At 37.6% G+C, this 14,025-nt stretch overlaps 1 protein-coding gene across 8 annotated transcripts in view; it reads right to left on the bottom strand.

Annotated features, from left to right (window-relative positions):
- LOC128886370 (putative polypeptide N-acetylgalactosaminyltransferase 9) overlaps positions 1-13,657 on the bottom strand; it is a 407,410-nt gene extending 393,753 nt beyond the window's left edge. For all 8 annotated transcript variants that reach the window (XM_054141206.1, XM_054141196.1, XM_054141246.1 and 5 more), the window contains exon 1: positions 13,422-13,657. The gene's annotated coding sequence lies outside the window, so the exon portion shown is untranslated. The remainder of the gene's footprint in view (positions 1-13,421) is intronic.
- Positions 13,658-14,025: the final 368 nt, after the last annotated feature.

The raw sequence follows: 14,025 nt of genomic DNA, 5'->3' as shown, positions 1-14,025 counted from the left end.
AGCGCTGCAGCCACAAGGCGCTCCCGGGGCTGGGAATTTTTAATCAAAATAATATCTTTGAGTGCAGCACTGAAATTTTGTGTAGCTATAGTTTTTAACTTTTCTTTAAAAATGTACGAGTTATTAATAAAATTTAACGAAGAGGTTTATACTTAAGAGAGAGAGAGTCCCGCGTAACAGATGGAAACACGTTTAGGTTAATTAATGGGCCAGCGTTGTCGGTGCACGAAGGTGTACGATCGCAGCGAATCGAGATTAAAATTTTTCCTCGAACGGTGGCGGTTTTGTTTCCCCGTGCACCAAACGTCCAGATACCCGGCCGTGGCATACGTAATTAGGATTTGTCATTTGATCGATGCGCCCTATTAAACTAATTTGAATACAATGGCGTTCGGGGGATACCCGTCGTACCCTTTCTAACCGGCGAACCGCGGCGACGGAGACCGAAACGCGTTGATTCGGTTTTACGCCCCGTTATGAATTCAATTTGCTTTGTAAGGATATAACGGTTCCAGGCACCAAAGTGACTGGGCGAATCGCGACGGCGAAAGCGAAATTGAAACATCTTAATTTCAAATTATGGATTTTACGTCTATCGTTACTTAGAGGAATATTTTCATTTTTAACATTGAAAAAATCAATGTTTTTTAAATTTTACTTCCTTAAAATATATGTCTTCAAAAATGTATCTGCAAAAGGATACACCGATACTCGCAAAACTAACGAAATTATACAGGGTGTCCAAAAAATGTTGGAACTCCTTGAAAGGAGTGGTTCGGGAGGTGATTTGAAACAACTTTTTCCTTAGCGAAAATCTTGTCCGAAGCTTCGTTGAGGAGATATTCACAAAAAAACCCCGACCAATCAGTGCGCGCGTATGTCGTTGGAGCGGCCGCCTAGCGCGTACCCTACGCCTACCGTGGGCGGTCCACCAGCATCCTCGCGCTCTGATTGGTCAGTGTTTTCCGTTAATATCTCCTCAACGAAACCTCGCACAACATTTTCGCTAAGGAAAAAGTTGTTTCAAATCACCTCCCGAACCACCCCCTTTCAAGGTGTTACAATATTTTTGGGACACCCTGTAGATGTTTGAAGGACATCATTTCGCAATTAGTAACACAGATGTGTAATCTAGGTTACTATTTTGACAGTAAAAAGTGATATTAAATTTTTTATTTTAAAAAGAAAATTTACCATTTCCTTTCGCAATAGTTTGTAACTCAAAAGGCTATTAACATATCTCTTGAATAATTGCAATCAATTTGAACTACGAGATATCTCGTAGTTGGTAGTGAATGGGTTAAATACTTAATCGAACAAAAAGAAAAGAAACATAGGTGATATTAAACGTATGCAAATACGCGAAAATCGCACGCAGAAAAAATCCTCGCGCAAACGCGGACGCGGATAAATCAAATCTAAAGTCGCTACCGGAATCATTGCACGTGTACGATATTACTCTCGGAATGGTAGATTCCTCGTATTCTTCCCGATGCAGAACGAATATCGAGAAAGGAAAAAAGGGGGCAGCGAGGTAAATGGAGCTTCGTATAACCAATCATTCCGGCCAGACTTCTAATAATCCGTGGGCAATATATCTGAGGGAAAACGGCGAAACTGTACGGGAGATACCCGCGCGGGCAAATATCTGGCCATTCTGGTATTCGATCGCACGATAAAAAGGACGGTTCGATCAAGAGGCGTGGGGAAAACAGCGAATTACAGCTATCCGACCCGACGCGAGTGACACAACGTGTGCGTGCACGTACAACGGTATGCCGATCGACCATTTAAAATTTAAATGGTCTGCCCAACACACTTTATGCACCGTCGATGGTCTTCTGATCAGGTTTCCACATTTTACACGCACGCGGAAATAGTTTTCTATGATGCTTCCACGAATGCTCTTGTCGTCGATATTATTATAATTATTAGTAAGGCAGTTGTTCCGTGCATTTATTTAATGCAGGATGTTCAAAAACTTCACTTGATTGTTGTTTGATTGAATATGAATCATAAAAACCTATTTCGATTTAAATTAACCACACCAGTTTTATGAAAAACAATATCAACATTTCGTAATTTTAACACAAACTCTTATGGAATAATCAAAATCGTTATGAAAAACCGGAATTATAAACCATTTGAAAAAGAAATAACTTGTGCGCGCGTTTTCCACCGCAGTTAATTTTTACGGTTAAACCTCGTACGTTATTTTTATTAGATTTTCAATCTGTTTGATTAGCCATATAATATTAATTGATGTATGCAAGTATAGGTTATTACACTCAAATAGGGTTATTCCTGTTCTGGGAATTAGCTTTTTACTGAAGTATTTATTTAAACACAATTTAAGCTTTTGAATCCGGTACGTCACTTTTTGAAACTCAAATAGGTTGATCCAATTTTGTAGTCATCAACTATCTGTACGAATAATCCGTTTACTCAATTTGGACAACAGATTCAACTGGGACATCCTATATATAAATACGTACGTATAAAATACGTACAGTGAATAACAATCGTATTTCTACTCCCTAAGCTACTGACCTCATATGTTTTAAATTATTTTTAAATAAATGTTATAATATCCTATTATAATTAAAATATCCTGTAACATCTTATTATAATTAAAATATACTATAATGTCCTGTTGAACCATCGCGAAACCAAGTTCAACAATCGACGATGTAAAAACTACAGTTAGGGACATAATAGGGACCATCCCCAGCGGCATTCTTTTAATAAAATTCAGTTTCCAACGGTCTTGCATTAGTAAATATCAATAATAGCATGATTTATATCTCCCGCTACTGTTGTTCTACTAACTATCGTTTCGAGTTGTTACTCTCTATTAACTCGGCACACAGTCAAGGTACATTAATCAAAAATACACGGATACGCTCTTTTGCATTGGAAATATGCAGCGATAACGCATCTACCGCGACTTGTTTGTATAGCGAACGGTGTCCAAATCGTCGTCATCCTGACAGATGCACAATTTAAAAAGTAGAGCAAACTTTCCCTGAATGCCGCTCGTTTCAACCATTGCATTATTTTTTCACGCGTAAATGTGTTCCTATCGATTGCGCCAACGATAATGATTCACACGCCTACGTTTACGCAAATATATTTCCTGATCAATTCCATACCGTCCTTTAAATATACATACAGTCAAGTATACGATAAAAGTGGTTCAATAGGATACATTCATTTTCAATCCACTATGCTAGCTGACCCTTTTAAAAAATTTACTTCTGATGCTAATACATAATAGATTTATAATTGTACGCATCAGTTTTGGATGTTTGTAATTACTTATCTATTCCAAGGAATTGTGCTAAGAGGAGTCGTTTGTTTACATATAAAATTAGGAATAAGTAGACTGTTTTATAAATTGATTAATCTGCGTCCAGATTTTTGTAAATTTTATCATTTCGAGCAAATCATTCTAGAGTGATTTGTTTCTATTAATTGTACTCGTAATAAACAATGGTTGTTCAAATTAATTTCAGAGTTTTGTGACTTGCTTTGCACTGGGTCAAATTGGGTTGGAATGCCATTTTTAATATATTTATTAACTTAACAGAGTAGAACCTCGATTAACCGGTTTAACCTGGAACCTGAAACCTGAAGCCTGACTAATCGGTTAAATCGAGTCTTAGAGACACTAAAACAGTGTCTACGTACAAAATTATTTTACATATGCCTTTAAAGTGTACGTAAAATATACACTGATGATCAAATTATAAGACACCCTATTTACAATATTTTATAAAAACATATGTACCAATCTTAATGATTTTAAGATAGCAATTCTGAGAGGTTGGCCAGACTTAGATCAAAATTATATAAAAAAATTATATAACAGTCAGCCGAAATGTATGATCGAAGCTGTTCAAAATAAAGAAAGTACCCATTAAGTATGTACTAACATTTCAAAATATGTAAAAATTCTTTTATTTTTTTTTAAGCAGTGTCTACAACTATGACTAAACGAAATTATATTATTTTTGAATAAATTAGGCATTTTGTATTATGTTTCGCAAAATTTGTGACAATATTTTTTGAAAAAATGAAGAATTTTAATTTGATGAAATGTATTTTCATATAACTATAGTATTGAGTACCTAAATCTATAATTTTCTGGGCTGTATATAATTTTGTCCACCATTATATTATTATTATATCGATTTTCTAAACATTAAAATAGTTGAATTCGTGACACTTTTAAGATATTAAAAGTTTTAAATCATACCTGATTTTTATTAAACAACGAAAAAAAAAAGAAATGACTGACGAATAACATTGAAAAATCAGTTCAACGGGAATAGGGTAATTCTCAGCCCCGTATAGAAACAAACTGCAACGAGCTAGCGAACACGTACGTAGTTATGCTGTATCGTTGGGCGAAAATAGTGGAAAACGAGGTTGTTGCACCTCGTGCAAGGGGAATCCAGTTTAAAATCTCGACTATCTGTAGGACACGTTGCTTAGAAGTTGCGGCACGAGCTGGAAAAAATCCAAAGACGAAAACGACGTACGGCTACGGACGTACAAAAAAAAAAAAGAGGGCGAAGAACGTGAATCAGCGCGTGGAAATGGAGGGAAAGACGAACGACTCTGGGTCGAGTACAACAGAGATTGAAATACACGGAATAAATTTCAGGCACCGAACACGAACGTACCAGAGATTTAATTAAAGATGCATCGCGCTTCATTTCTGAAGTTGAATGCAATCCGTTGTGAGCTCCTTGATTACGTCGCTCATCGACCCATCCTATTCAGTTTTTTCTCCACCTGAACCCAACCCAGCCCGAAGTTCATGCATCGACGTCGAAATTAATTAATTGACCTTTCTCAAATGCCTCATTTACGTTGACTTCGTTTGAGTCAATTACTTACACTGTCGGCTGAAAATGTAGAACCGGTTACAACACAACTACATTTAACAATTAACAAAGTAATTACTAGTGACAGTGTTTCGTACAGAAAACGGTAAATCTATCTTGTATTAAGAATGATATTCACGAATTTTCGAAACATCTATTTTTTTTTTACATTTTCTCAAAGAGTAAAAGTGTGTCTTTAAAAATATATCTACCAAAACGTTTTGTTGAATTCGGAAAATTATCGAAATTAGAACCATTATATCGATTCCGAAATATTAAGTATATTTATGCAAATGTTATGGCTTTTATGGTTTTAGTTAAAAACAAGAGATCTTCCAGTCACTTTAGGTTTGTTTAACCACAACAAAGTTTAACCTCAAATTTCTATATGAAAATATTATTATCATATTAATAATGCCTCGTAACCAATTTTTTTTTGTTAATATTTTGTCCCGAAAACTACTTCTTTTGCAATAAAGTTCGAAACGTAATTGAAAGAGGTGGTTCGAGAGGTGATATCAAACAACTTTTTCCTTAACGAAAATGTTGTACGGGGCTTCGTTGAGAAGATATTAACGGAAAACACCGACCAATCAGAGCGCGCGTATACCGTTGGAGCGGCCGTGGTACCGTATGAGCATGGCCGCCTAGCGCGTAGCCTACGCCTACCGTGGGCGGTCCACCAGCATCCTCGCGCTCTGATTGGTCAGTGTTTTCCGTTAATATCTCCTCAACGAAACCTCGGACAACATTTTCGCTAAGGAAAAAGTTGTTTCAAATCACCTCCCGAACCACCCCTTTCAAGGTGTTACAACATTTTTGGGACACCCTGTATTTAGTTAGCTTATGCCACAAAATTTAGTCTGTTTAACGTATGTCAGATTATTCTCATATTAATTGGTATTAAAGAAGCCGCCGAAAATAATCCGTATACTAAGAGAACCGCGGGTCTAAACATTTTGGGAACCTCTGATTTAATTAATTAAGAATTATGGAACTACTGAAAATGGAGTCAGGACACTTAATTATTTATGATTAACTATTTACGAACTCTCAGTCATTGGTTCAATTGCAAAATTTTCTTAAGATACTGAAACCTCCTAAATCCAATTGTTCGTATACTTTTGATGCACAGTGTATTATATGTTAGGGATGGGGAGATACTATAAATTGTTCTATTCGATGTGTCGAAAGGTTTTCTCTCCGCTAGACTAATAGTACAAATATCAAATTTTCCACCACCACCCGACACACCGATAAATGCGAGAATTAAAAACCAATACGACGGATCTATGCAGACGCATTTATGGTTCACTCGATGCGTAAGCTTTCTGCGACGCTTGCGGTTCTTTCTCTTCCCACTGACGAATCCACTTGAATCGATTAAATGCTCGAATGGTCGTTTGAATACAACGAAAGAAGCAAATATACACGCGTAGCCAGCGAGAGATTATTCAACCATTTCAGTTTTTATCGTTAAACCGAATACAATCCATCGATATTTTTATTTTGCACGCGCATAACGAATTGTTTGCACCGCGCGATCCGCGCCTATCTCACGGTGAAAGCGAAACAAAAGTTCAGGTGGAAATCACTATCGGATCACCGAGCCGTTGAATAAAGCTGACGGTGGAATTTGAATTGTATATATTACCGAAAATTTAAGCCTCGTTAATTAAAACGATTCTCGTTAATAAGAACTTGCCCCGAGGCGAGAAAATCAGAATGGCCGTGATTCCGAGTATCGCGCGAAAATGTATTTATCCGATCAGCGCGTTAATATCGGTGCAGAAATCAGAAGATATCGTCTCGCTAGCAATATGTATGTATGTATTTATTTTAAAAAGATAAAAAGATTTCTTTCTTATATATTTTAAATGAGAGATTTCAACCTTGTTGGAAAGGTACTAAGTAAGAAATGATACAGAGCTGAAATTTTTAGGAATTTCTTTTCAGTTATTTCGAAGCATATTTAAGTCCCTGGGAGCATTAAAATTCAATAATCATCCTTTTAGGAACCACCTCAAAATACATATACGACATCGTCATGCTAAACGCAATGATCTTCTCGAAAAAGTCAAGTCAAAAGCGACAGCCTCGAGTGGTGAAGTGGATGTGTGCGATATTGTACACACTTCGGTGCAACACCGATAACGCAGAAGAAAGAAAGAGAAAGATTTATGGTTGTATAGCTACGGTCCGACAAATAAGAAATAAGTACCGCAATAATGCACGTAACGTCTGCTCGTCATTAATGCGCCAGAAACGCCAGCAGCATTCCAAGCGACTGCGGTCAACTCCTATCTATTCTTTCTTGTTCCACTGGTATTACAGGACATAGGCGTCTTTATACGAGCCACCACATTCGTAGGTCACGAACGTGAGATCGAGGTGCTTCGAGACGGATTCGGCCACGTAGCCTTTTAAAATTACATATCTCGCGACCTTGTTCGCAATTTCCGCACCGTCTCGACGCCTCGAATTATTTAAACGAGTTACTGGAAATAATTAAACAGTCGAACCCGTGACAAAAGGTAGCGGTATACATAGAAGATGCTATTTAACCTTTAAATCGAGACGCTGCATTTTGAAGTCACTGATAACGTGACGTCGAACTTAAGCAGATTGAAATTAATGAACTGAAACCTTTTTAGACGAGGATGGCGCCGGATTTTTCATTCAGGACCGTGCGATATTAATTTTAAAAGATTCACAATTCAATGACTTCCTTTTTGTATGTACATTCACGCATAATTTTTGAACGGATGGACCGATTATTATAAGGCGATGGTATTCACTCCCAAAGGCTAATACATTGTTTCTCAATGTCAGTTAAACAGCGCATTAATATTCGTTTAAACAGATTTTCTGACTGAACATGAAGGTTTGAGTTGTTCAAGAGTCATATACTTATTACTAGACTGCAGATTCTCATGCATTTATAGAAAGTTTGAATTTGCAAAAATTTACAAAATGTATACAGTATGCAATCGTATAAAAAATATTGAAAGTAAAGTTTGTATTGTAATATTTGCAAATAGGAATAAATTCCTATTTGGGTTCAATTTTCCTAGAAAATCTGTGTATTTCAGTAAATAAGAAACAAGATCATATTTTACATTTTACTTTCAATGTATGTATATACGTACATGATATAAACAATATATTAACAGTTGTTTGTAAAATTTTTTAGTGAAAACCACCTACATTACTTGATTATTTGTTTCTCTCAGATATAATATTAAAAATAACGCGTAATGTGTCACAATCGGACATGGAAGATAATATAATTATAGCAATTGCTGTTGATTTGTCGTCTAGGTTTGCTAATACCATTTCAAGTTCAGAAAACTCGTGGTGAAAAGCACCAACTATTTACATTTTTTCTGAATCTCTTATGTTGACTTTTCTCGATATCAAAAAACAAGCATACATCCAAATTACTACGGAATAATTGCGTGAAACTAGCGTAAAACTAGCGTTCAAGAAGAAACATTCTGCGAGAGACTATACAATTTCCTCCGTTACACTAAAATGTTTCACGTAATTAAAGAGATTAAAAGTTAACGTAAGAAATGTCATTCTTCGCAAATTATCACGTACGCTTCCGATACGGTGTATGCTTTAATTATCGAAGTTGCTGTATTAATGACTTTTTATCTTAACACTCGTAAGAAGGCCATTAATCACGAGCACGATTTAATGCGCCGTATCATAAATGAAGTGGAAGTAATCAGCGATACTTTCGTTGTTGCAACAACAGCTTTAATGAATTATAGACTGCTCGGGTGAATCAATCTCGGTGGGACGTTACCATTTTTTAACGCACGGCTGAAGTAGTCAATGTGAAACGATAACACGGCTAATGATACACGATAAGCGTAATGTTGTTATGAGCTTCCTTGGTTCCGGTGTATTCACATATTTTAAATAAAGATACCGGTTGCTCGAAAAGCTAACCGCTGCATACCTTTAGATAAGAGTAACAACATGCGTTAAACGTGTCAACTTGGTTGTATCTCGCAGTAATGTAGTTATAATCAAACATATTACAACCGCTGAGTATTCACTTCTATTATTTTGCAATAAAACAGCAAAATTGCAGGATGACATTTATTAATAGACTGCGGATTTTATGTCTTTATGATATAAACTAATGTAATAGACACATAATAAACATAACCAAAAGGCATATGCACTTGTGCAAAATGAAATAACGATATCATTAGAGTAATTGTAGAATATTCTCTATATTATTGCACGCCATAATTGCATATAATCCGCAGTCTATTTATTAGAGATCTGAAAGGTAAACGCAGGTCGGGACGTGTTTATAGGGACGCGTGACTTACGCGTCGTGCAACGCACTTCATAAAAAGAAACAAGAAAGAAAGCTCGAGATAAGTTACCATATAATTACAATGTCGTTGCATGCTGCGACGAGAACTATGACTGCCAAACAGGCGAAGCTCGAGTAATCGTAGGGGTAAAAATTGAGGAAGCCGTAATAATATGTATACGTTCGCAGTATGTGTGTACGTGGGGATATCACGCGCGCGTAATTGCATCAGCAATCGTAGAATTGATAGTACAAATGATGCATGCACAATTTACTAATAGACATTAAACACTGAACAAGGCTAAAACACTATACAGGGAGGTTCTAGGTTGGTCAATCTATAAAGTTCTTTTCTAAGTTAACGTAGAGAAAATGTACAAAGGTAATGTTGGTAGTACTGGTCACCCACGAGAGGTAGTTTTAGTTTTCTTTTGTTTCAGTAGGTTGGTAGGTTGACACAGTTTTATGATCTCGGATAAGTTTTATGTTCAACGTTCTCACATGTATTATTTTTCTCTATTAACTGTAATAAATATACTTATACAATAAGAATGAGTTTATTCATCTTGAAACTCTTCATCAGGTAAGCTATGAATAACCTAGAAATTCGTGGGGTCAGTTAAGACCTCAAAGAACCTCCCACTGTTTATAACAAGGCTAAAACACTGTACACGGATGTTCTAGGTTGGCCAATCTATAAAGTTCTTCTCTAAATTAACGTAGAGAAAATTGACAAAGGTAAGCTATGAATAATCTAGAAATTCGTAGGGTCAGTTGAGACCTCAAAGAACCTCCCACTGTTTAAAACAGTGAAAAGAACACGAGTATCTAGTGACGATAAAAGAAAAGAAACTCGTCTTTCCTTATAATAACAAAAGTTACTGCATCACAGAAATGCACGTCAATTTTCCATTTATCCAAAGTTTTACACAATCTGCATAACACAGAGGCTCACAGAAAAATATACATGCAACGTTGGAGATCTATGTATGCCAGAAACTATCAGCAGCAGAAGCGAAAGCTTTCGGGCAGATTAAACATACAAATGGCTCGGAAGATAACGAAAAATTATAGCGATGGTGTGCGCGTGCACTGTTGATTAGATATTGCACGTATGAACGTCGGTGCGAGTTGACGTTTCTGAGTTACCAAACTCGTGGACAAAGCGACGCGGAGAAATGGAAAAGAAGCGAGCGAGACACGGGCGCTATTTTCCAGACGTGAAATGTACACGTGGCTAGTATACTCTCTGCTCACGTCTGCGACATCACGCGAAATGAATTCAAATCATCCAACGAATAACACGAACCAACATCGAGTAATGTTATATCAGAGGGAGAGTCAGTAGACGAGCAAAAGAAAATAACTTCTTTCGGATTACCATGGCGCTGGCTTGTTCTCGAAGGAAACACCATCTTTAAGAGGGGGATTTTTTTTATAAATTAAAAAATTAATTTTTGAAAAGTCGAGTGCCAAGTTCACATGGCTCTCTATTAGCCATTAGATAGGGGAAAAGATATCTTAAAATATCATTTTTTCATTTATACCCCATCCTATTAACAATTTTCAAAATTTTCTGAATATCTGATCGCCACTACCTTCGAAATGTTGTACTTTTTTGTTTTAAGATGTTTCACTTTTTTGTTTCAGATGATCAAGTACGATCAAATCCTGCTCGTCGAATGACTCTTCTACTTTCAAGTGGTCTCGTTAAAGCGCCGTCTAGGAATATCCACATATCGAAACATTGCGATGAAATCAAAAATTAATGTTAAAGTGCCGCTACCAAATAAAAAAAAAAAAAAACATCATAATTGCACTAGTACTTTTCCTACAAAAAAAACTCTTGAAAATTGTCTTGAAAATTAAACGTTACGCAGGTGGACCCCCTTAATTTCTCACAAACTAACAAACATTCACCATGTAATTATTCTTTGATTTCCAAATAGCCTTTTCTACGGTCCTCAAGATGGCGCTGCCTCTTAATCGCCTTTCTCGAAGCCGTATTAGCAAGTCAGAACTCCAGCGCACGTAACGAGCCCAACCAGAAATTTTGCAAGGTCCCCAGGGATCGATCGTGGCACATTTAAAATGTTAAACGAATCTCGTGCCAATGAGAGAGGAGAGGAGAGGTGAGGAGAGAACCAACACACACGGATGCTCGTTATAGGAAACAAGAGAGCGTATAATCGTCGGTTCTTGACTTACATTCGGACAATGCACCGTTTGTCACCAGATACCGGGCGCGTTCGTACTGCAAGCTATTGGAATTCCCAACGTTATCCTCCTAACGATCAAACATGAACACGCGCTCGCACGATCCAAGCTCGGGGATAAACAGCGAAGAGATCGCCGCGTCCATTTTTCGCGAGATCAAACGGCCAAACTCGCCATTACGCGTTAAATTCAAAAGAATCTCCATGCATAACGAATAACCTCTACGTGTACATCTGTTTATGTAGGTCGCGCGTAGCGTGCCTTGTCACTCGAGTGGTAACTGGGTTATTCCGTGGCAAGAGGGTCGAGCCACCCTGTTTAACCCTCTAGAATACCGAGAAAAACTGGGGGAACGGGCTTGCAGAACCCGCAACTCGGAAAATCATATTTACGAGAGATAGCCGATAAATTAATTATCGAGCAACCATGCGACGGAAACTCGAATTTTAGATAGCAAAATCATGTTATATTAAGTTGTCCCAGAAGTTTCTTTCGTTTCATTAATAAGTAACACATACACAATATTTTATGTCAAATGCTACATTATTGAATCGTGTACGATTCATTTTGCTCCATTATTAACATCTGCAATAATTAATTAATTATTAACATCTAAGAAATTATGTTGTCTATTTATGTAAACATTGCTACACAAAATAACCGAATGCAAGTCACGGAAGAAACTTTTGGGACAACCTAATACATTCCATATAAATAACGTGCTAAAGGAGAATCTAGAAGCAAACTAATGAAAGCTGAGAAATAAAATGAAAAAGAAATATGTTATTTGTCGTGCAAAAAGCAATTGTATGCGAATTTTAGAAATGAGTTATGTAAGGAGCAGTCAAATAGTGAAACAGTATAGTGAAACAGTATTCGAATTAGATGAAAATAAAGAACAGTAACAAAGCTGTGCCAACTTTACTACAAAATGTTACTCTGCAAAATTTATTCTACGGAAATTGAAATTATTCATAAATTATTCTCTTGTTGATATATTATAACTTTCCTAAGATACACCTTTGCAATTACTTATGAAATACTAGTTTTTAAAAATCATTTCTCTAGAGTTGAAGAGTGCACTATAAATTACCATACACGTGGAATTGAAGACTATTTTCTAAACAAGATAATTTCATGGAATGATAAATATCACATACGACTGATTTCTGTTAAAGTGACATTCGTAACAATTAGTTAAGTGTCAAAAAACGTTACAAATGAACTTTTACACAAGAAACTAGATTTTAAATTAAATTGCATTTTATCAACAAATGTCACTCTGCATAAGTATTAAAATTTGCATACATACTATAACCGTTTAATTCAATTCAAAAATAAATTCAGAGTCGACGAGGTTAAAGACTGAACAAAATTGACAGAACAACAAACTACGCCAATAATGACCATGCGGAGTAAAAGGGAACCGGATTGCCAAGGTCGTGCGTCAATTTCAGAGAAACTTGAACTCTCACAATTAAACATAACCTTGACAAGACGGGACGGTTTATCACCCCTTTCTACAGACGTTTGACGAAACACGTTTCTTATTCTACGTCCAACTACATAATGCTATTTCGTATGCGCAAGATGTAAACAAATCGCTCGCCAATGACATGGGATCACAAAACACTCTTTTCTTCTATATCCAACGTGTCCTAAACGAATTCTATTCGACTAAAAATACCATACAGCACTTTACACTAATGCTTAACCTATCGAACCACCAGATCGACAATCCAGATTGTAACCTTCATCAGACACGAGCCAAAAGCTGTCCCACGAGTCAACAGCTATCGTTACTTCCATTGAGACAAGAATGCAGCCCATCTCCGTTTCCAAACGGCACACGCGGTCGTCGCGAAACGCGAACAAGTCTTAGACGAGTCATTCGGACATTCGTTGTGACAGCTACCACGAGGGACGGTCGCAAAGTCGCAATACGTGTTGGCAATAGGACAGAGTCGACTTACCTAACAGTTAATCGACTAGGGGGAACGTCCTCGTAGTAATCTCAGGCAACGCTTTCGCCGTTGCAATTCACACACATCAGCACACTGGACACACGCGAACGGAAACGTGTCAGCGAACGAGTACACGAAGTTGTACGCACCGAACACAGTGCGAGAACCTTTTCGTGTTCCTAATTACGGTGCACAAGAAGAAACCGCACGAAAACGTCCGGAGAATCGGTGAAACACGATACAATGTTGACAAGTTCACGCCGCAATCGAGGAAACAACGAACCCTCGCGATTCTCTCGATACTCACACACCGAAGGACCGGCTTCGACTGTCGAGCGACGGTTGACTCGACCCGCTAGTCGCCGCTACTGTCAACGACACGCGGATTACACACCCTCTCTCGCGTCTCTCCACGCGGCACCACCAACGGACCGCGACTACGCTATCTCTCCCCTTCGGCCGACGCGCTCCCCACTCCGTGCCGCGACCCCCCGACGAGTCACGAACCCTCTCGAGCATCCACGAATGAACCAATGCGCATGCGACCGCCGCTGGACGCGCGTCGAATGAATTCAAACGCGAATCTTCCGTGGAATCCCCCGTGTAATCCATG

Source organism: Hylaeus anthracinus, unplaced genomic scaffold, assembly GCF_026225885.1.
Source record: "Hylaeus anthracinus isolate JK02 unplaced genomic scaffold, UHH_iyHylAnth1.0_haploid 0, whole genome shotgun sequence".
NCBI classification, from domain to species: domain Eukaryota; kingdom Metazoa; phylum Arthropoda; class Insecta; order Hymenoptera; family Colletidae; genus Hylaeus; species Hylaeus anthracinus.
The sequence above is the reverse complement of the archived record's forward strand: the minus strand, read 5'-3'. Positions and strand labels throughout refer to the sequence as shown.